The 22,807-nt window shown below is 41.0% G+C and overlaps 1 pseudogene across 1 annotated transcript; it reads left to right on the top strand.

Moving 5' to 3' along the window:
- Window positions 1-17,780: 17,780 nt before the first annotated feature.
- Window positions 17,781-19,999, top strand: LOC308612411 (serine/threonine-protein phosphatase 1 regulatory subunit 10-like; annotated as a pseudogene). The gene has a single exon. The product of its transcript is annotated as a serine/threonine-protein phosphatase 1 regulatory subunit 10-like (transcript).
- The last annotated feature ends 2,808 nt before the right edge of the window (window positions 20,000-22,807 follow it).

The raw sequence follows: 22,807 nt of genomic DNA, 5'->3' as shown, positions 1-22,807 counted from the left end.
ATGCTAAGGCCCAACTCCACTCAATGACCAGCAAGCTACAGTGCTGGACGCCCTATGCCAAACAACTAGCAAGACAGGAACACAACCCCACCCATTAGCAGAGAGGTTGCCTAAAATCATAATAAGGCCACAGACACCCAAAAACACACCGCCAGATGTGTACCTGCCCACCAGAAAGACCAGATCCAGCCTCATCCACCAGAACACAGGCACTAACCCCCTCCACCAGGAAGACTACACAACCCACTGAACAAGCTTTACCCACTGGGGACAGACACCAAAAACAACGGGAACTACAAACCTGCAGCCTGTGAAAAAGAGACCCCAAACACAGTAAGTTAAGCAAAATGAGAAGACAGAGAAATATGCAGCAGATGAAGGAGCAAGGTAAAAACCAGACTACCAGACCAAACAAATGAAGAGGAGATAGGCAGCCTACCTGAAAAAGAATTCAGAGTAATGATAGTAAAGATGATACAAAATCTAGGAAACAGAATGGAGAAAATACAAGAAACATTTAGGCAGGACCTAGAAGAACGAAAGAGCAAATAAACAATGATGAACAGCACAATAAATGAAGTTAAAGATTCTCTGGAAGGAATCAATAGCAGAGTAACTGAGGCAGAAGAACGGATAAGTGACCTGGAAGATAAAATAGTGGAAATAACTATGACAGAACAGAATAAAGAAAAAAGAATGAAAAGAATTGAGGACAGTCTCAGAGAACTCTGGGACAACATTAAATGCAACATTTGACTTATGGCGGTCCCAGAGGAAGAAGAGAAAAAAAAGATACTAGAAAATATTTGAGGAGATTATAGTTGAAAGCTTCCTAATATGAGAAAGGAAATAATCAGGTCCAGGAAGCACAAAGCCCCATGCAGGATAAATCCAAGGAGAAATGCACCAAGACACATATTAATCAAACTATCAAAAACTGAATACAGAGAAAGAATATTGAAAGCAGCAAGGGAAAAGCAACAAATAACATACCAGGGAATCCCCATGGGGTTGAGAGCTGGTCTTTCGATGGAGACTCTGCAGGCCAGAGGGGAGTGTCAGAACATATTTAAAGTGATGAAGGAGAAAAACCTACAACCAAGATTACTCTACCCAGCAAGGATCTCATTCAGATTTGATGGAAAAATTAAAACCTTTACAGACAAGCAAAAGCTAAGAGAATTTGGCACCACCAAACCAGCTTTACAACAAATGCTAAAGGGGCTTCTCTAGGTAGGAGACACAAGAGAAGGAAAAGACCTACAATAAAAAACACCAAACGTTAAGAAAATGGTAATAGGAACATACATATCGATAACTACCTTAAATGTAAATGGATTAAATGCTCCAACCAAGAGACATAGACTGGCTGAATGGATACAAAAATAAGACCCATGTATATGCTGTCTACAAGAAACCCACTTTACACCTGGGGACATATGAAGACTGAAAGTGAGGGGATGGAAAAAGATATTCCATGCAAATGGAAATCAAAGGAAAGCTGGTGTAGCAATTCTCATATCAGAAAAAAATAGACTTTAAGATAAAGACTACCACAAGAGACAAGGAAGGACACTACATGATGATCAAGGGATCAGTCACAGAAGAAGATATAACAATTGTAAATATTTGTGCACCCAACATAGGAGCACCATGGTACATGAGGCCAATGCTAATGGCCATGGAAGAGGAAATCAATAGTAACACAAAAATAGTAGGGGTCTTTAACACCCCACTTTCACCAATGAACAGATCATTAAAAATGAAAATAAATAAGGAAACACAAGCTTTAAATGATACATTAAACAAGATGGACTTGATTGATATTTATAGGACATTCCATCTCAAAACAACAGAATACACTTTCTTCTCCAGTGCTCACGGAGCATTCTACAGGATAGACCATATCTTCTGTGGCAAATCAAGCCTTGGTAAATTTAAGAAGGTTGAAATCATATCAAGTATCTTTTCTGACCACAATGCTATGAGACTAGATGTCAATTACAGGAAAAGATCTGTAAAAAATACAAACACATGGAGGCTAACAGGGCACTGCTGAATGACCAAGAGATCACTGAGGAAATCAAGGAGGAGGTCAAGAAATACCTGGAAATGGATGACAATGAAAACGCGATGACCCAGGGCCTGTGGGATGCAGTAAAAGCAGTTCTGGGAGGGAGGTTTGTGGCAATGCAATCCTGCCTCAAGAAACAAGAAACATCTCAATTAAACAACCTAGCCATACACCTGAAGCAATTAGAGAAAGAAGAACCAAAAAAACCCAGGGTTGATGGAAGGAAAGAAATCATAAGGAAGAGATCCTAAATAAATGAAAAAGAAATGAAGGAAACATTGGCAAAGATCAATGAAACTAGTGGCAGCTTCTTTGAGAAGATAAACGGAATTGATAGACCATTAGCTAGACTCATCAAGAAAAAAGGGGAGGGACTCAGATCAATGGAATTAGAGATGAAAAAGGAGAAGTAACAACTGACACTGCAGAGATACAAAGGATCGTGAGTGATTATGACAGGCAACTATGTGCCAGTAGAATGGACAACCTGGAAGAAATGGACGTGTTCTTGGAGGGGCACAACCTTCCAAGACTGAACCAGGGAGAGGTGGAAAATATAAACACACCAATCATAAGCACTGAAATTCAAACTGTGATTAAAAATCTTCTGGCAGGCAAAAACCCAGGACCAGATGGCTTCACGGGCAAATTTTATCGCTTTTGGAGAGGAGCTAACAACTATCCTTCTCAAACTCTTCCAAAACATAGAGAGGGAGGAACATTCCCAGGCTCATTCTGTGAGGCCACCATGACCCTGATACCAAAATCAGTCAAAGATGTCACAAAAAAAGAAAACTACAGGCCAATATCACTGATGAACATAGATGTAAAAATCTTCAACAAAATACTAGCAAACAGAATCCAAGAGCACATTAAAAAGATCATACACCATGATCAAGTGGGGTTTATCCCAAGAATGCAAGTATTCTTCAATATACACAAACAATCAATGTGATAAACCACATTAACAAATTGAAGGAGAAAAACCATATGATCATCTCAATAGATGCAGAGAAATCTTTTGACAAAATTTAACACCCATTTATGATTTAAAAAAAAACCTGCAGAAAGTAGGCATACAGGGAACATACCTCAAAATAATAAAGGCCACATATGACAAATCCACAGTCAATATCATCCTCAATGGTGAAATACTGAAGCCATTTCCACTAAGATCAGGAACAAGACAATGTTGCCCACTCTCTCCACTCTTATTCAACCTAGTTTTGGAAGTTTTAGCCACAGCAATCAGAGAAGAAAAGGAAATAAAAGGAATCCAAAATGGAAAAGAAGAAGTAAAGCTGTCACTGTTTGCAGATGACATGATACTATACATAGAGAATCCTAAAGATGCTACCAGAAAACTACTAGAGCTAATCAATGAATTTGGTAAAGTAGCAGGATACAAAATTAATGCACAGAAATGTCTGGCATTCCTATACACTAATGATGAAAAATCTGAAAGTGAAATCAAGAAAACACTCCCATTTACCATTGCAACAAAAAGAATAAAATATCTAGGAATAAACCTACCTAAGGTGACAAAAGTCCTATATGCAGAAAATTATAAGACACTGATGAAAGAAATTAAAGACAATACAAATAGATGGAGAGGTATGCCATGTTCTTGGGTTGGGAGAATCAACATTGTGAAAATGACTATACTACCCAAAGCAATCTACAGATTCAATGCAATCCCTGTCAAACTACCACTGGCATTTTTCACAGAACTAAAACAAAAAATTTCACAATTTGTATGGAAACACAAAAGACCCCGAGTAGCCAAAGCAATCTTGAGAACGAAAAATGGAGTTGGAGGAATCAGGCTCCCTGACTTCAGACTATACTACAAAGCTACAGTAATCAAGACAGTGTGGTACTGGCACAAAAACAGAAAGATAGATCAATGGAATAGGATAGAAAGCCCAGAGATAAACCCACGCACATATGGTCCTCTTATCTTTGATAAAGGAGGCAGGAATGTACAGTGGATAAAAGACAGCCTCTTCAATAAGTGGTGCTGGGAAAACTGGACAGGTATATATAAAAGTATGAGATTAGAACACTCCCTAACACCATACACACAAATAAGCTCAAAATGGATTAAAGACCTAAATGTAAGGCCAGAAACTATCAAGCTCTTAGAGGAAAACATAGGCAGAACACTCTGACATAAATCACAGCAAGATCATTTTTGACCAACCTCCTAGAGAAATGGAAATAAAAACAAAAATAAACAAATGGGACCTAATGAAACTGCAAAGCTTTTGCACAGCAAAGGAAACCATAAAGAAGACCAAAAGACAACCCTCAGAATGGGAGGAAATATTTGCAAATGGAGCAACTGACAAAGGATTAATCTCCAAAATTTACATGCAGCTCATGCAGCTCAATAACAAAAACACAAACAACCCAATCCAAAAATGGGCAGAAGACCTAAATAGACATTTCTCCAAAGAAGATATACAGATTGCCAAGAAACAAATGAAAGAATGCTCAACATCATTAATCATTAGAGAAATGCAAATCAAAACTACAATGAGATGTCACCTCACACCGGTCAGAATGGCCATCATCAAAAAATCTAGAAACAATAAATGCTGGAGAGGGTGTGGAGAAAAGGGAACACTCTTGCACTGCTGGTGGGAATGTGAATTGGTACAGCCACTATGGAGAACAGTATGGAGGTTCCTTAAAAAACTACAAATAGAACTACCATATGACCCAGCAATCCCACTACTGGGCATATACCCTGAGAAAACCATAATTCAAAAAGAGTCATGTACCAAAATGTTCATTGCAGCTCTATTTACAATAGCCAGGAGATGGAAGCAACCTAATTGTCCATCATCGGATGAATGGGTAAAGAAGATGTGGCACATATATACAATGGAATATTACTCAACCATAAAAAGAAACGAAATTGAGTTATTTGTAGTGAGGTGGATGGAACTAGAGTCTGTCATACAGAATGAAGTAAGTCAGAAAGAGAAAGACAAATGCCATATGCTAACACATATATATGGAATCTAAGAAAAAAAAATGTCATGAAGAACCTAGGGGTAAGACGGGAATAAAGATACAGAGTCAATTACTAGAGAATTGACTTGAGGATATGGGGGGGTGGGTAAGGTGTGACAAAGTGAGAGAGTGGCATGGACATATATACACTACCAAACGTAAAATAGATAGCTACTGGGAAGCAGCCACATAGCACAGGGAGATCAGCTTGGTGCTTTGTGACCACCTTCGAGGGGTCAGAATGGGAGGGTGGGAGGGAGGGAGACGCAAGAGGGAAGAGATATGGGAACCTATGTATATGTATAACTTATTCACTTTGTTATAAAGCAGAAACTAACACACCATTGTAAAGCAATTATACTCCAATAAAGATGTTAAAGAAAAAAAAAAGAGAAAAATTATTAAAGAAAGAATACAAGAAAAAATTTCCAGACTAAAGAATACATATTTCCAGTTTGTAAAGGCTTATCAAGGGCTGAGCACAATGGTTTTAAATAACAAAAACAAAAACTATGTCAAGGTGCATCATTAAGAAATTTCAGAGCACTAGGAGATTAAAAAAAATATGCTCAGACTTCCAGGGGAAAATAATGGTATCATGCAAGGGACTGAGAGAGGTTGAATGATATTAAATTTCTCAACAACAAATACTAGAAACTAGGATACAAAGTAGCAATGCCTTAAAAGTTCTGTGCAAAAACTTTTTTCAACCTAGAATTCTATATCCAGAGAACTACCAATCAAGTGTGAAGGTAAAATTAAGGCACATTGAGACTTGCAAAGTCTTAAAAAAATATTACTTCCCATACCTCTTTTCCAGAAAGCTACTACGGGATATGTGCCACCAAAATGAGGGAGTTTAAAAATAAAAGAGAGAGAGAGAGAGAGAGAGAAACATGGGATTTGTAAAAAAAAAGAAACAGGAAGTATAACACAGGAGAGAGGCAAAGAGAATCCCCATGATGATTTTAAAAGGGATTCCTAGGATAACCACTGTTTAGCACGTAAAAAGATTGGAACAGGAGAATAGAGGGCTCCAGGACTTATGTCTTCAGGAAAATAAATGGAACAGATACATTATCTGATATATTTGATAATGTAGAAAATAGTGACATAGAGAACTAAGCAAATTAAAAAATAAAATTATTAATGTCTCCAGTGAGAAAAGTATGTACAAGAAAGGAAATATAATTATAGTACAGAACTTAGCTTAGCAGCAACCAATGCTTAACACTAATTCAAAAAATGAATTTTGAATTAGTCAAAAGTCTTATTTTAACTACATAAGGGAGAGGAAATAGGGGCCTACGGTGATGGAAGAGATGAATCCTCATCTTCCAAAATAGGAATTCAAAAGATAATGTCTAAAACTGATAAATCAAAAAGAATCAGTATAACTATATTATTTTTTAATGGAAGTAAATACTAGAAGAAATAGCTAAAAGAGTTTGAGCAGGGAGTTTGAGGTTAAGAATGGGTGGAACTGGAGATTGGGAGTTTTCATAATAAGCATTACAGCATTTTTTGACCTTATAAACAATGTGAATATATTATTTTTATTACTTTTTTAAAATTTTAAATATTTTTTAAACATATTTTCATTTAAATTTCCTAACTGAAGTCTTTTTATCATGTGTTTATGTGCTGACTGCAAGTTACTCAACAAACATTTATGTATATATTTGGTGTCTTACCTGGCACTGGAGATAAATACATGAGGAAAGTTAAAGATTTACCTTTAAAGAAATAGCTCACAGCACAGGTGAGGGAGAAAGATAAATAACCAAGTAGCTATTAAATAGATGACAAGTGCTATAACAGAGAAATATGAAGGGCACTAGCAGAAAGCAGTGCATATCTAGCTTTGCCTTGGGAGAGGTGGATCTGAGCTGCTTCACAGAGGAGGATAATGGAAGGGGGAGCTTTCCAGGCAAACGGAATTCATGTGAAAAGGGTTGGAGGTGTCAGCAAGTTTCCTTTGTCATGTTTGTTAAGGCTAGAAGGTAGGACATGCAGAATGTGAGCTTGCCTCAGCTTTTGTTTAGTTTTATTTGGGTCAGGTCAAGTTTTGTGGCTTTCTGTGGACATTTTCAAATCTCAGAAAGGTACCTGTTATTAAAATGCAGCTGGCATCCTGTCTGAGGTAGAAAGAAGGCACACAGCTATACATGGCATAGTTTCACAAATGGGATGGCCAGGAAAACACTAAAGTGTCCAAACTTTTTTGGTATGTGTATCCTCTTACGGTCTCAGTGTGTCTGATTTGCCCTGTGTGGAAGACCACTGAGTTGTAAGCAGAGTTCCTGACTTTCCAAATACTCTCTCCAAGCAAAACCAGCAGCATTATTCATCTTTCAAAATATTATGCCCAAAGGGAAATAGACATCGGCTATGAAAATAAGCTCTAGTCCACATGGTCCTCGGTTCCCTTTCCTCCATCCTCGCTACCATCATCCTAGTTCAGGCCTTGATATCAGACACTGCAACTGAGTCCTGACTCCCTTCTGTATGCCTCCAGCCTCTTCCATTCAGTCCATTTTTCCTTGCCATCAGATTACTCTTTCTAAAACACAGACATAATCATTGCATTCCTTTGATTAAAAAAGAACAAAAGAGGGCCTCCCTGGTGGCGCAGTGGTTGAGAGTCCGCCTGCCAATGCAGGGGACACGGGCTCGTGCCCCGGTCCGGGAGGATCCCACATGCCGCGGAGTGGCTGGGCCCGTGAGCCATGGCCGCTGAGCCTGTGCATTCGGAGCCTGTGCTCTGCAACGGGAGAGGCCACAACAGTGAGAGGCCCGCGTACAGCAAAACAAACAAACAAACAAACAAACAAAAGAGGGCTTCCCTGGTGGCACTGTGGTTAAGAATCAGCCTGCCAATGCAGGGGACACGGGTTCCATCCCTGGTCCGGGAAGATCCCACATGCTGCAGAGCAACTAAGCCCATGCACCACAACTGCTGGGCCTGCGCTCTAGAGCCCGGGAGCCACAACTGCTGAGCCCACGCACCACAACTACTGAAGCCCACATGCTTAGAGCACATGCTCCACAACAAGAGAGGCCACTGCAGTGAGAAGCTCATGCACCACAACGAAGAGTAGTCCCCGCTCACTGCAACTAGAGAAAGCCCACATACAGCAACGAAGATCCAACTCAGCCAAAAATAAATAAATAAATAAATAAAATTTATTAAAAAAAAAAAAAGAAGAAAAGCAACTTCAATGCCTCCACATAGCCTACAAGATCAAGTCCAAATTCTTTTGTCTAGCATCCAGGCCTTCTTACCTGGCCACAAACTACTGGGTTAGCCAAAAGGTTCATTCGGTTTTTTCCATAAGATGTCTCTAGTAACACTTAGTTGTCTTTAACTTCATTCTAAACAATTTTGTTAGATAGTATTGTGACATCTCTCATCTCAGCATGCATTTTGAAAAAACTTATCAAAATTGGTGAATTTTTGTGTAGCCATTTAAATATTGAAGATGGAGGGAGAAAAACAACATTTCGGCATTTTATGCTTTACTATTTCAAGAAAAGTAAAAACACAACTGAAACGCAAAAAAAGATTTATGCAGTGTATGGAGAAGGTGCTGTGACTTATTGAACGTGTCAAAAGTGGTTTGCAAAGTTTCGTGATGGAGATTTCTCGCTGGACGTTGCTCCACAGTCGTGTAGACCAGTCGAAGTTGATTGTGATCAAGTCGAGACATTAATTGAGAACAATCAACACTATACCACGCAGGAGATAGCTGACATACTCAAAATAGCCAAATCAAGCAGTGAAAATAATTTGCACCAGCTTGGTTATGTTAAGCACTTTGAGGTTTGGGTTCCACGTAAGTTAAGCGAAAAAAACCTTAAGCGAAAAAAACCCATATTTCCGCATTCGATTCTCTACTTAAATGTAACAAAAATGTTCCATTTTTTGGTCTTCCCTGGTGTCACAGTGGTTGAGAGTCCGCCTGCCGGTGCAGGGAACACGGGTTCGTGCCCCGGTCTGGGAAGATCCCACATGCCGCGGAGCGGCTGGGCCCGTGAGCCATGGCCGCTGAGCCTGCGCGTCTGGAGCCTGTGCTTCACAACGGGAGAGGCCACAACAGTGAGAGGCCCGTGTACCGCAAAAAAAAAAAAAAAAAAAAAAAAGTTCCATTTTTAAAACAAATTGTGACAGATGATGAAAAGTGGATATTGTACAATAATATGGAATGGAAGAGATCGTGGGGCAAGTGAAATGAACCACCACCAACCACACCAAAGGCCGGTCTTCATCCAAAGAAGGTAATGTTGTATATATGGTGGGATTGGAAGGGAGTCCTCTATGAACTCCTTCTGGAAAACCAAACAATTAATTCCAACAAGTACTGCTCCCAGTTAGACCAACTGAAAGCAATGCTCGACGAAAAGTGTCCAGAATTAGTCAACAGAAAACGCATAATCTTCCATCAGGATATGCAAGCCTACATGTTTCTTTGATGACCAGGCAAAAACTGTTACAGCTTGGCTGGGAAGTTCTGATTCATCCACTGTATTCACCAGACATTGCACCTTCAGATTTCCATTTATTTCGGTCTTTAAAAAATTTTCTTAATGAAAAAAATTTCAATTCCCTGGAAACTGTAAAAGGCACCTGGAACAGTTCTTTGCTCAAAAAGATAAAAAGTTTTGGGAAGATGGAATTGTGAAGTTGCCTGAAAAATGACAGAAGTTAGTGGAACAAAATGGTGAATACGTTGTTCAATAAAGTTCTTGGTGAAAATGAAAAATGTGTCTTTTATTTTTATTTTAAAACCAAAGGAACTTTTTGTGCAACCCAATACATTTCTAGCACCCTCTTCTATCATTCTTCTGTAACCCTCTCTCTCCACTTCCTACCACACACACACACACACACACACACACACACACAATGTTCTTTCTCTAAATTTCCCTAAACTTCCCTGAAATCCTATTCTTAGAACACAGTGAACTTTCATACCATCAAGTATCTGCATTTGTTTTTCTCTCTTAAATGCCCTTTGGTCCACAAATCTCCCTGTCTTAAGGCCCAGTTTAAATGTCCCTACTTATGGCTAAAACATGATGTCTGACTCACTAGGATCCAACCCAGGATTACTAAATGTGTGACTTGAACAAGTTACCTAAGCTCTCTTTGCTTTAGAAATAAAAGTAGAAAATAACAGTACCTGTTTCACAGGGTTGTTGTGAGATATCAATAACATGCGTAAAATGCTTAGAACAATGGCAGGTACGTAGTTTGAGCTCAGTGAATGTTAGCTCTGGTTTAAAATAATAATAAATGAATAACGAATAAACAAATGTCCTCTTTTCTAGGAAGCTTTATTCACTTCTCCAAGGAAAATTAATCATTCCTTCTATTTCCCAGAAGGAAAATAAATCATAAGTAATTCATATTGCTTGTGACATTTACTTTCACATTTCTTCTACTTTATACAATTTCAGTCATGTAGAATATGTTCAAAATAACTTTTAAAATAAAGTTATATTAACTTCTGAAGTCTTTTAAAATATCGTTTCAAAGCTGTTAGACATGGATTCAAATCCTGGATCAACCACCTATTAATAATGTGATCTTCGGCAAGTGACAAAACCTCAGTTTCTATATGTATAAAAAGAAGAAATACATCATTTATCTGACTGAGGATTCAGTGATAATTTTCCTTCAGAGGTCTCTCTGGGTCTGTAGAAAAGCCTAAAACACTTGGCCAGGCACACAAGTCCCTCCATCATCTGGCCCTTGTCTATCTTTCCAGCTTCATCTCCCCCATTCTCCCTTGTACTTGCTACTTCAACAATTCTGAAATGCTTTCAGTTTCCTAAGCTGTCCAGGTTTTTGCATTTTTGTACATGCTGTTCATTCTGCCTGAAATGTCCCTCCCTTGACTTCTACTTACCCAGTTCTTCTTCGTCCTTCAAAATTCATTAAAATATTTATTGGATACCTAATAATATATGTTCTATGTCCTGCTGGTCATTCAACAGATGTCCAAATGTCATCTGGTGTAGTTCAACTGCCTTCAACTGCATTGGGACGGAAAATCAGAGCTATTAAGATCCTTAGAGTTCAGCTAACCTAGCCCAACACTGCCCAAGTTGAAGAAGTAGTTCTAGAGAGAAGAGACTGACCCAAGGTCATGGAGATCTCAGTTACCTACTGTTGTGTAACAAAGTATCCCAAAGTTCAGCAGCTTAGATCAACAACCACTATATTATTTCTCACAATTTTATGAGTCAGGAATCTAGTCAAGGCTAGGCTAGTTGCTTCTTCTGCTCCACGTAGAGTCAAATGAGATCTCTCCATGGTATTCGTTTGGCTTCACCCAATGCCTTGAGCCTTGGCTTCATTTGGCCTCCTCTCCCCTTCCAGAGTGTCTCAATGTGATATCTCCAGCAGAGTGTATGGCATCTCAGGGCTCAAAGAGAAAATATTCCCAGGAGACAGGAAGTGGAAGTTACCAATCTCTTAAGACCTGGGCTTGGAAACTAGCACAGTGTCATCTCTACAGTATTCTATTGGTCAAAACAATCATAGAGCCCATCCAGACTCCAGAGGAGGAGACATAGACCCCACTGTCAATGGGAGGAGGATCTAAGAATTTACAGCCATCTTTAATTTGTCACCGTCTGCCCTCTGGCCACAAATCATTTACATTCTTCCCACAGCAAAATACATTCACTTCCTCAAAGGACCTACCCCTCCAAACTCAACCTATTACAGTGTTAGGCTCAGGATCAAGGTCCATGATCTCATCATCTGAATAAGTTCCAGATGTGGATGAGTTTCCTCAGATGTAGTTCCTAAGGTGTAGTTTCTTGAGCACTGTTCCTTTCCATTGAAAATCTCTGAACAAAAGAGAAAAGTTATCTTCCCCATATATACCCAACTACAATAGTGAGACAGGCATAAGGTAACTGCTGTAGACACTCCTGTTCAAAAGAGGGTGGGGTGGTGGTGGTGGGTAGAAGGAATGGAAGCACAAAGCAATCACTGGTGCTTAGAAATCCTGAAATCTAGCCAAACACATGATGCCAGTGCTTTAATTAAGGGCTAGTTCTGCTCCCTGGGAATGAGACTCTGTGACTTTTGGTTCTGCCCTCTGAGTCACCATTCTTTTTCCATAAGAAATAGCCCATTTTTATAGTTGAGTAGTTTTTTCAGCCTGCTCTCTGCCCATAGTAGACTGGGAGTCCAAAGACCTCTTTTCATTTCATACTGTCTCTGTGAGCTTCAGGCCAAGCTAACGTAATCCTTTTAAAATTTGGGGGGGTTTCCTGTGTATCAAATTATACTCTACTCCATTATCCAAAAAACACACCCACAAATCTTTCAGGTAGCCTTTCTCGACCTTGGGCCCCCTATGAACCTGTTGTGGAACAACACCCTTAAGACTCTTAGAAATCCTGTTGTTTAACATAGAGGGTCCATGAGGCACAGCATTAAGATCCACAGAAAGAATTTTTTTCCACTAGGAATAACTTTGAAAGCATCTATCAGACACTGCCTTAAATCTTTCTGACCTACACTGCTGGTGAGAATGTAAACTGGTACAGCCATATGGAAAACAGTATTGGGTTTCCTCAAACAATTAAGAATATAACTATGATATGATCCAGTTATTCTACTACTGGGTATTTATCCAAAGAATATGAAAACACTAATTAGAAAAGGTACATATACCCCTATGTTCATTACAGCATTATGTATGATAGCTAAGATATATAAACAACTTAAGTACCCATCAACAGAAGAATGGATAAAGAAGATGTGCTATACACACACACACACACACACACACACACACACACACACACCAGTGGAATACTACTCAGTCATAAAAGAGATGAAATCTTGCCATTTGCCACAACATGCATGGACGTTGAGTATTAGGCTAAGTGAAATAAGTCAGAGAGAAAGACAAACAACTTATGATTTCATTCATATATGGAATATTTTAAAAAAGTAAAATAAAAACAAGCACATAGATACAGAGAACAAAGTAGTGGCTTCCAGAGCGGAAGAGGTATGGGGGGAGGGTGAAATGAGTAAAGGGGATCAACTGTATGTGGTGAATGGAAACTAAACTTCTGGTGGTAAGTATGCTGTAGTGTATATAGAAGTCTAAATATAATGTTATACACATGACTGTTATCAACCAATGTTACCTCAATTAAAAAAATCTTTCTGAGGTCTTAACAAAGGACTTTACGGTTGCATCCTCGACTTGTCTTTACCCTGTGATCTCATTTTGCTAGCAACACCTTAGAGCTGATCTTTACTATGAGGCCATTTTTTTCCACTGAGATTCTTGTGCTGCCTGGAAATACTATCCTGGGTCCTTTTTTAGTTTACCTCTCTCTTCTCATATTTCATTATAAATAGCTAGAAAAAGCCAGCTGACACTTTGGACTTTCTGCCTGGAAACTCGCCAAACAGATCCTCAAATTCATTAGGTACCTTTCTATTTTCCCTGTTACCACAAGTAACCTTGTTGCCAAACCTTTGTCTAGCTTCCAGTAACAATTCCTTTACTGTTCTGAAAGTGATCACCAACACCTCCTCCAAGTCTTTCTAGCTTTCACTGACAGACGCCTCAAGGCCCTTCAAGTCCCTACACATTGCCCGGTCTCAAAGCCAATGTCACATGTTTGGGGTTTTGGGTTATAGAAGTGCCCAATTCCCAGTTATCAACTTCTGTTGTGGTTATCAGTTGTTGCCTAACAAACCACCCCAAAACTTAGTAGCTTTAAAAACAAAATCATTATATGTCTCGATTTTGTGTGTCAATATTTGAGGTAAGCCTTGAATGACCAGTTCTTCAGCTCCACATGAAGTGAACTGGGGTCAGTTTTGATATTCAGTTGGCGGTTGGGCTGGTCTGAAGGATCCAGGATAGCTTCACTCACATGACTGAGACATTGGCAAGGACAACTGGAAGGCTAGATTCAGCCTTCTCTTGAAGGCCTTCTCTTTTTCTCTCTCTTGAAGGCTGGGCTCAGTCAGGCCCTTCTCTTCTGCATGTAGTCTCAAAGCCTGCTCATGAAGTGTGTCCAGAAGGGATGTCAAACATCTTATGTGACACCCAAGGGATCCAGGAGGCAGTGTTCCAAGAGATAAGAAATGGAAGCTTCCAGTTTTTTAAGTCCTGGGCTTGGAAACTGGCAATGTCATTTCTGCCATATTTTATTTATTAGCTAAAGCAGTTACAGACTCTGCTCAGATTCAAGGGGAAAGTATATGGACATCATCTCTTAATAGAAGGAGCATCAAAGAATTTGTGGCCATATTTAATCTGCCACATAAAGAAAGTTAGCAGTAAAACAAAGAGTTGAACCCAGATCTTCTGCCTTCAGATGCATGCATGGGTCATAGCACTCATTCATTCTTTCTTTCATTCATGATCCAAGAAACATTTCTGAAATGCCGCTGTCTGTTAGGTACCATGTTAGATGCTGAGCAGGATATAAACATTATCTTCTATTCTAAGATAGCCCACAGTCTAATGAGGTTAGTAGATATGTTCACAGATAATGCTAGATACTAATAGAGAGTTATGCCAAATGCTGGGGGAACACCGAAGATGAGGGAATATCTACACTGGGAAAGAGGGAATATCGGGAAGGCTTGCTTGAGAAATGATCTTAGAGCTGAGATTTAAAAGCTGAAGAGAATTTGCTGAGAAGAGAAGACAGTGAAAGACTTTCTAGGCATGGGTCAAGAAGATGCGGGGTGAGAGAGCATGGTATGTTTGGGAAACATTGAGGAGTTCACGTGATTGATGTGGAGAATGTGAGGAGTACAAACCTGAAATTATTTTAATGTTTTTTTCCTGAGGTAGTCAGAGAGGTATAGGGAGAAGGTGATTGGAGACTTCATTTCAACCTAATGTTTTTCCTATTGATTCTAAGAGTTGTGACTCCAAAGCTTTTCTTTCTCTGTTTCTATTTGCAACCCTCCCACCCTGTTTCTTCATTAAATCATGGCAATAGGATCAGAGGAAGATAAGGTCATTTAATATTCTATATTTACATCCAGCATATAAACTTCGGTTTTCCAACATGTGTGCAAGTCTGGGTAACTGTGTGTCATAAATATTCATCCTGCCTTTTCATATGGTTATTTGAAGGCTACATATTAAGCCTGACCTTAGTCCTTAGTGGAGTGGAGATTGGCGTGGTTCAACAAAGAGGTATTTTACTCAGCAACAGACTCCAACATGCTAAGTCAAAGACCCATTCCAATACCTGTCCCCTGCAATGCCTGTGTGAAAATTAGAAAAATGTATATTCTCTGGGCAGATACAGGCTCACACCAGGTTTCAGTGGCTTGGAGAGTAGAGCGGGGTCTGAATATCAGCTGCCATTTGTTTCCTGCCTCTGGCACCTTTGTGACATGTACAGAATGTGTGACTCTAATGTTCTGGCTTTGGCTAGTTATTGGTGTTCTATTGTTAAATGCAGAATAGAGCCTGTGGAAACAGACCAGAGAAGCTAGTTTCTGTCCCCTGCTCCTCACATTCTTTAATTATAAAGTATTCTGTGACTTACTGTTCAAACACTAAGCAAATCATTCCCCTTCTTTGTCTTTATTGTCCTCTCTGAAAGTTCCAGGGACTGTTCCTTCCTACCTGGAATATAGAGCCCAATTTGTCAGGAATAAGTTTGGTAAGCATAATATTCTATCCATACTTTCATCTGCCTCAGGAAAATGACTTTTTTTTAAAGTTGTTTTTTTTCAGTGTACAGACAATTTTGAATCACTAATACCAGGAATAAAGAGAAAGAGGGGGAGAAAACATTGCCGACAATCCTGTCTCCTATCGTATAAACTGTTTTCATTTCTCCACATAACCTTGGTGACCATTGTCTCCAAGTTCCTAAATTCCAAACTCTGTCAATGTGTGTCATTTTTTATTGTTTTAATGGAAGAATACATTTCATTTTCTGCACTTTTTACTAAATAGTATGACCCCCAAAATTTCATGTTTCCTTCATGCATATACCCAACAAATATTTGCTTAGTTCTTATAATTTGCCAGGTTCTATTTTAGATGACAAGGATTCAGTAATGAATATGCCAAAGCTCTTACCCTGAGGACTTAATGTCAGTGAGAGAGACATACAACAAACAATGCAAATGTCAAGTGCTATAAAGCAAATTAAAGCAAGGCAATGGAACAGAAAGTAATGTAGAGAGTGACCATTTTAGAAAATACCTCTTGTAGTAAATACACAATTACTTAATATTTCCCTATGATCAAACATTTAGATCGTTGTTTCTGAGATTAGCTGTCAGTGAAATATATATATATATATATATATATATTTATTTATTTATTTATTTATTTATATTTTTGGCTGTGTTGGGTCTTCATTGCTGCTCAGGCTTTCTCTAGCTGTGGCGAGTGGGGATTACTCTTCGTTGCGGTGTGTGGGCTTCTCATTGCAGTGACTTCTCTTGTAGAGCACTGGCTCTAGGAGTGCAGGCTTCAGTAGTTGTGTCATGAGGGTTCAGTAGTTGTGGCTCACGGGCTCTAGGGCGCAGGTTCAGTAGTTGTAGCACACGGGCTTAGTTGCTCCGTGGCATGTGGGATCTTCCCGGGCCAGGGCTCAAACCCGTGTCCCCTGCATCGGCAGGTGGATTCTTATCCACCGCGCCACCAGGGAAGCCCTATGTATTTATTTTTTATTTTAAATTTTCCTTTAGAATGAAACTCCAAAAGAGGACTACTGGCAGTTTCAGCTCCTGGTTTTACTGTAAGATTGTAATCACCACAATTCATCTTCAGAGCACAAAACGTTAGCAAGAGAGGATTCTGGGAAGACGGCAAAGTAGAAAGCACCAGTATTCTATCTCCCCACCTAGACAACAACTTCACTAGCAGAATCTGCCTCATGTAACTATTTGGAATTCTGGAGTCTATTGAAGGTTTGCTTACAACTTCCAGGGGAAGACTTGCTTCTGATCACAGAGCTGCAGACAAAGAGGCAGGCAGTTGTTGCTGCAAATCCCACCCTGTTGCAAGCTCCTACCCATATAGCTAAATTCCAGGGGATTTAAAGGGCTGGCACCCCTATTTCCTCCCCACCCCCATTTTTCTCTTTTCCTTCTGATGGAATTGAAGGGAGAAATAGAAGGCTCGATTCTGGGGTTCTTTTAGAGGTTTGAATTTTCTCAGAGAAAGGACGGCCATGAGGAAAAAAGAAACAAATGGCAGCAACATCGAAGACCTTGAAAGGAACTTGAGGGTGTCAGGGGAGGGAAAACAGCAGCCACAAGCCCAAGCACTTGTGTCTTCTACCCCTTGCCACCTATCTTGCCCACCCCACCAGCCCACTCTGCCTGGGACTTGAAATCTGTGGCTGAAGGACCATCACCACGTAGCTTCAAAAATAATTAACAACCCTCCCTTCCCAAACACATCCAAATTCACTCATCCAGCATTCACTTTTTTGAATCCACTCAGAACTTTTTTCTACAACCCCCCTCCCTAAATGGAGTTGGTTGGGGTGGGGGGATGAATACTGAGCTAGCCTTAGTTTTTTTTAAAGAGACTTTTTGAGCCAATGAGGCCCCCCAAATAATTGAGTTTGGGGTTCTGGTTGGTAGTTTTTTTTTTTTTCCCCAAATTTTAACCCCCTCCACCCCAAGCCCGATAAAACCTCGATCATGGGTTCAGGTCCCATAGACCCCAAAGAGCCTCCTTAAGCTTAAGGAAGCTGGATAGCTTCCTTAACTGAGATGGGGAAATCAAGAGTGTGGATGGGATTTCGAAGATCTTCAGTATGATAAAGGAAGCACGAAAGATAGTGAGTCGATGTATTTACTTGAACACTCTCCTGCAGACCTGTTCACTAGAAATATTGGTCAAGTTTACTGATGTTGGTAGTTACAAGTTTCTTAACAATTGGCTGACGTATTCAAAGACAACCAACAACATTCCCCCCTTGAAGCAAATTCTGCTGATGCTGCAGCATCTACCACTCACTGTTGACCATCTCAAGCAGCACAACACAGCCAAACTGGTGAAGCAACTGAGCAAGTCAAGTAAGGATGAAGAGCTCTGGAAATTGGCCTCAGTCCTTATCAGCGACTGAATGACTGTCATCCACTCCCAGAGCAGTACCCAGCCTGCTGAGAAAGATAAGAAGAAATGGAAAGAAGAGGGAAAGAGTTGAACCACCCCTCCTGAGTGAACTTTGACTGACGTGAAGGCTGAAACTCAGACTGAGGAGGCCCCAGAGAAGAAGAGGGAGAAGCCCAGGTCTCTCTGAACCATGGTGCCCCGTCACGTCACATTCCTTTCCACTAGGCTAGAGCTGGAGACTCCGTCTTTGGTGCCTTTAAAGAAGAATGCCAGTGCAGTGGTGGTTTCTGACAAGTACAACCTTAAACCCATCTCCCTCAAGTGTCAGAGTTCCACAGCTGCCCCAGGAGATGCTGCACCCCCTGCAGAGAAGAAATACAAGCCACTCAACATGACACCCAATGCCACCAAAGAGATCAAAGTGAAGATCATCCCACCATAGCCTATGGAGGGCCTGGGCTTTCTGGATGCGCTAAATTCAGCACCTGTTCCAGGCATCAAAATTAAGAAGAAGGTGCTGTCACCCACAGCTGCCAAGTCAAGCCCGTTTGAATGGAAAACAAGCACAGAACCAAGCACAGGAAACCTTCTTCCCCAGAGCCAGCACCTCCTTCTGCGGCTATGGACACAGAATGTCCAGGGACCCCAGTTCCCCCTGTTGAAGTCCCAGAACTCATGGATACCGCCTCTTTGGAACCAGGAGCTTGGGATGCAAAGCCAGTGGAGATCTTAGCCAGCTGACCGGGAAAGGCAGGAAGAGGAAAACTGTGACGTGACCTGAGGAGGGCAAACAGAGAGTATTTCTATTTTGAACTGAATGAAACTGAACGAGTAAATGTGAATAAGATCAAGGACTTTGGCAAGTCAGCTAAGTGAGAGATACTGTCAGGCCAACACGCATTTGAGGTAGCCCGGTGTCTGAGCAACAACAACATGGAGGAGAATGTGTCCTGGGTGTGCCCCCGGCTCCCGGTGCTGCTCTCGCCTCTCATCACCCCTGGAAGCAGTAGCCAGGATCAGTACATCCAGGCTGAGTAGAAGAAGGGGATGCTTCAGGAGCTCTTCCTGAGAAAGGAAAGTCCTCACAATCCTGATCCTGAGCCCTATGATCCTATCCCTCCAAAATTCATGCCCCTAGATGAGGAATATTCCATGGATAAGACCCCATATGTTGATACCCTGGAGCCTATTAGGTTGGGTGGGCTGTGGTTCACCCGACAGGGTAAGTGTTTCCAAGTTGCCTTCTGTTCTGGACGATCTTATGGAAAACATAGGTGCCGGGAAGAGCCCCCCGGGTTCTGGAGGAGGAGGCATCGATGTGCAGGAGATCCTCCCTCCATCATGCGTAGACCTAACAGTCATACCGCAGAGGAACTGCTGAAGCAAACAGACTATTCAGACAAGGTCAAGCAGATGCCGGTGCCACACATACTCTTAGGCCCTGATCTGATAGCCAGTGGTTTTCTACCAGGAGGCCCCAGGAGCCCCCAAGGGCATACAGCACCTCCCCCCCCGGACCTAGGGGACCTATGCCAGGTCCCCATGGAGGCCCTGGGGGCCCTGGTGAGCCAGTGGTCCACATCTCCTGGGTCCCCCACCCCCTCCCTGGAGGCAGTGCAATCCCTTCTAGGGTGACCCAGGTTTCCCCATTCAGTGTGGCCTGATGCTGGAGGTACCAGGACCAGGCCCTGGACCATCCCATAGAGTCCGTGGTGGCCAAGGAGGAAATGAACCTCTTCCTCCTCTTCCGTTCTGAGGGACCAGAAGAGGCTGCTCTGGAGGAGGACCCCCAAATGGATGAGGGGGCCCTGATGGGGGCATGGTTGGAGGCGGTGGGCATGGTATCCATGAAGGCCCTGGTGGAGGAATGGGTGCTGGTGATGGACATCAGCCCCATGAAGGCCCTGTATATGGGGGGCCCCATGGCCACTGCCTCATTATGTCCCTGGTCACTGAGGCCATGACCATCGAAGGCCACCCCCTCATAAGTACTGTGGCTATGATGGCCCTGGCCATGGAGGAGGGGGTCACCAAGGGCATGATGGAGGCCACAGCCATGGAGGAAACATGTCAAACTGCCCTGTTTGTTGACATATCATGATGTTCTCATAGCAACTGCTGCTATGAGAACAACTGTGCCTTCTACCACCCGAGTGTCAATGGCCTCTCCTGTCCTAGGGAATCAACTGCCTGCCCCATCCACACACACCCTTATGTACTGTAGCCTTTCTCCTTCCACACTTTTATGGCTTCTGTGAGGCCCATTTTCCCCTTTCCCCAGCTGATGAGCTGGCCCCCTCAGGGCCCACCTGCCTGGGTTCCTGTGGGTTTTCTGATCACTGGTGCACATTGATATACATATTTTCCTCCAATCTGGGGAGGAGAGAGACTGGACACATTCTGTACCTTGGACTGCTTAAGAGGAGACTCAGTTGCCTTCACTTTTTGAGGAGATTTGCCCTGTATCCCAAGCTCCTTTCTGGTATTACCCTTGATGCCTGAGAACCTAAAGCTGGTTATCCTGGAGAATACCTCTACTCTCCTATTGTGGGTCCTCCTCATGCACACAGAACTCTGATGCAAGATCAACTGCACTTATGAAATCGTCCCAGTCAAGTTCATTCTTCCTTATGGGGTGAGGAGACGGCAAAAGGGGCATTGTGTATCCTACTGCACTGAGAAGGCTCAATCCAGCTGGATTTGAGTTCTGGAGTACACATCATGTCCACCCCTCCTCTGACACAAGCTTTACATTCTGAGTCCTTTCTCAAGTAAGACTTTGCAATCTTCTGTGAATACCCAAGTTTGCATCATGGATCTGCTAGGTTCAATAATGGCAAATTCATACTGGCATCCAGTGAAAGTTTCAGCTTGCATAGGTGAGGCCATTGATGGTGGTCTACAGCTCATTCTGGAAACTGTAAAACACTTCAATGAGACCAGCTTTCTATCAGCTGAAGCCCAGTGTGCTGGACCTGACAGTCACACTACTTGCACTCCTCTGGGAGTTAGCTTGCTCCTGGCCTCCACCTGGAACCTTGTCAGTGTGAGGCCTCCAGCTCCCTTGCCCTGTCAGCCATCTCTGAATCCCCACCAAGTGCTTTCCTGGGTGGATTCAATAAGATGACTTGCCTTCTCACAGCCCTCTCCTTCACTTGTCTCAGCATCAGTTGTTTTCTAAGAAAACAGTGCATTGTTTGGATTTTGTGCACAGTCTTGGGCTAGAGCCACAAAGAATTTGAGGATGAGTATTTTCTTTTTCTTTTCATTTTGTATATTTTGTACATTAATAATAAACAGTGGAAAGAGAAACAGCTTATTAAAAAAAAATAGTACGTTCTACAACAATAGTTGGCAAAACACACATACCAAAACTTATAGGGATCAGTGAAATCAGTTTTAAGGGGAAAATTTATAGCTATAAACACATTAAAAAAATAAAGATCTCAAATCAACAATTTAACTGTACAACTTAAGGAACTAGAAAAAGAAGAACAAATTAAACCCAAAGCTAGCAGGAAAAAAAAAAGGAAATAATAAAGATAAAGCAGAGATAAATGAAACAGAACATACAAACAATGGGAAAAAAATCAAGGAAACAAAAAGTTGCTTCTTCAAAAAATTAACAAAATTGACAAACCTCTAGCTAGAGAGACCAAAAAGGAAGAGAAAAGACTAAAATTACTAAAATCAGAAATGAAAGTGGGGACATAACTACAGATTCTACAGAAATAACAAGTATTATAAGAGATTACTATCAACAAGTATATAGCAACAAATTGGATTACCAAGATGAAATGGTTAAATTACTAGAAAAATAACCCATGACTAAATCACAAAGAAACAGAAAATCTGAATAGATGTATAACAAGTAAAGAGATTGAATTCACAACCAAAAAATCTCCCTACAAAGGAAAACTCCCTTCCTGATGCCTTCATTGGTGAATTCTACCAAACATTTTAAAAAGAACAAACACCAATCCTTCCCAAACTTTTGCAAAAAATTGAAGAGGAGGGAACACTTCTTAGCTCATTCTGTGAGGCCAGCATTACCCTGATACCAGAGCCAGACAAAGATACTATTAGAAAACTAAAGATCAATATCCCTTACGAGCATTGATGCAAAAATCCTCAACAAAACACTGGCAAAGCAAATTCAGCAACATGTTAAAAGGATTATACACCATGACTAGGTGCAATTTATTCCTGAAATGCAAGGATGTTTCATTATATGAAAACCAATCAGTACAATACATCACATTAACAGAATGAAGGGGGAGAAACCCACATGACCATATCAAGTGGCACAGAGAAAGCATTTGTCAAAGTCAACACCCTTTCATGATAAAGAACACTCAAACTTAAGAATATAAGGAAATGACCCCAATATAACAAAAGCTGTATATGAAAACCCACAGCTAACATCATATTCAATGGTGAAAAACTGAAAGCTTTTCATCTAAGATCAGGAACAAGGTAAGGATGGATGCCCACTTTCACCACTTCTATTCAACATAGTACTAGAAGTGGCAGCCAGAGCAATTAGGCAAGGAAAAAGAAATAGAAGCATCCAAATTGGAAAGAATGCAGTAAAAGTATCTCTATTTTC

The sequence above is a fragment of the Mesoplodon bidens genome (assembly GCF_964165515.1).
Source record: "Mesoplodon bidens genome assembly, chromosome: 2".
Taxonomy (NCBI): domain Eukaryota; kingdom Metazoa; phylum Chordata; class Mammalia; order Artiodactyla; family Ziphiidae; genus Mesoplodon; species Mesoplodon bidens.
Note: the sequence above shows the minus strand (reverse complement) of the source record. Positions and strands in the feature narration are given on the sequence as shown.